The sequence below is a fragment of the Anomaloglossus baeobatrachus genome, chromosome 3 (genome assembly GCF_048569485.1).
Source record: "Anomaloglossus baeobatrachus isolate aAnoBae1 chromosome 3, aAnoBae1.hap1, whole genome shotgun sequence".
Classification (NCBI taxonomy): Eukaryota; Metazoa; Chordata; class Amphibia; order Anura; family Aromobatidae; genus Anomaloglossus; species Anomaloglossus baeobatrachus.
The window spans coordinates 294861935-294863430 of record NC_134355.1 but is presented as its reverse complement, the minus strand read 5'-3'; the positions used below and the strand labels follow the sequence as shown (position 1 = coordinate 294863430).

The window sequence follows — 1496 nt, the reverse complement described above, 5'->3', positions numbered from 1 at the left end:
ATAAATACACAAATACGTTCAATAGCAAGAAGAAGAAATAAAAAGTACATGTAATCAGTGACTTTATAATCAAATGAAAGTGAAGGGGGACAGAGGTACAGACGAGTCCTATATAATCCCAGGAGTGTGGTTAGAATATGTCACTGCCGTACAGGTCTGGAACATAGTTCATATATGTTCTAGACACATAGCGATTAACAAAAAGGAGAAGAAATGATCATATAGCACAGTAACAAAAAATATGTATAAAAATAAAGTAAAATATAAAAAAAAAACATGCTTATTCCCTGACCGGGAATCGAACCCGGGCCGCGGCGGTGAGAGCGCCGAATCCTAACCACTAGACCACCAGGGAAGCTGTAGGTTAAGGATTCTTCAGGGTATATCAGGGCAGAGTGAGCTGTAAGTCTGCAAATTGGCTGTTGTCTTCTGGGCTTCTGCAGTGCTGACTGCCTACTGAGGTCCCTGCGCAAGAAGCTACACGACTCTCCTTTTGGCTTCCAGGAGCTGCCATTCACATTGCACTGGGAGTGGAGGTGCACTGGGAGTGGAGGTGCACTGGGAGTGGAGGTGCACTGGGAGTGGAGGTGCACTGGGAGTGGAGGTGCACTGGGAGTGGGGGTTTATAGTTTGCACTGGGGTGAGCTCCTGACCCAGACACTACTTTAACCCCTTCCAGCCAATGACAATTGTGCTGTTTGTAATAAAATGTGAGAATTTTACACTTCTTAACCCCTTCGCCATCCAACGATTTTCCGTTTCTCGTTTTTGTTTTTTCCTCCCATTCTTCCAAGAGCCATAACGTTTTTATTTGTCCGAAAAATTCAGAAATTTGAAAAAAAAAATAATAATAATTGCGCTTTTTCCTCCATTTTCCTCATTTTTCAGGATTTCAGGCTCTGTGAAGGCTTATTTTTTGCGTCTTGAGCTGACACTTTTAATTATACCATTTTTAGGTAGATACAATGTTTTGATCGCCTCTTATTGCATTTTATTACAATGTTGCAGCGACCAAAAAAAAATGTAATTCTGGAGTTTTTAATTTTTTTTGCGTTACGTCCTTTACCGATCAGATTATTTTATATTTTGATAGATCAGGCATTTCTGAACGCAACAATACCAAACATGTGTATATATTTTTTTATTGTTTTATTTTGCATAGGGCAAAAGGGGGTGATTTGAACTTTACTGACTTTTTTATTTTTTTCATATGTTTTAACACTTTTTTTTTACACTTTTTCTTGTTAGGGGACTTGAAGCTGATACACTGTGATCACTTGTGCAGCTATACAGAGAAGGGCTAGCACTGCTCTGAACAGAAGAAATGCAAATGTCCTGTGAACGCCTGTGCTTAGCCGGCATTCACATCAACTACGTCATTACAGAGGAGTCACCCAACTGTTCATGGCAACCCATCGTTATCCCATCTCGTCACGGGGCCGCCAATGAGGGCTGGGAATGATGCACTCTTAAGCTGGGTTCACACATAGCGACAG

At 41.0% G+C, this 1496-nt stretch overlaps 1 non-coding gene across 1 annotated transcript; it reads right to left on the bottom strand.

The window, feature by feature from the left end:
- Positions 1-283: 283 nt before the first annotated feature.
- TRNAE-CUC (transfer RNA glutamic acid (anticodon CUC)) lies at positions 284-355 on the bottom strand. Its single transcript has one exon. It is a non-coding gene; the product is annotated as a tRNA-Glu (tRNA).
- Positions 356-1496: the final 1141 nt, after the last annotated feature.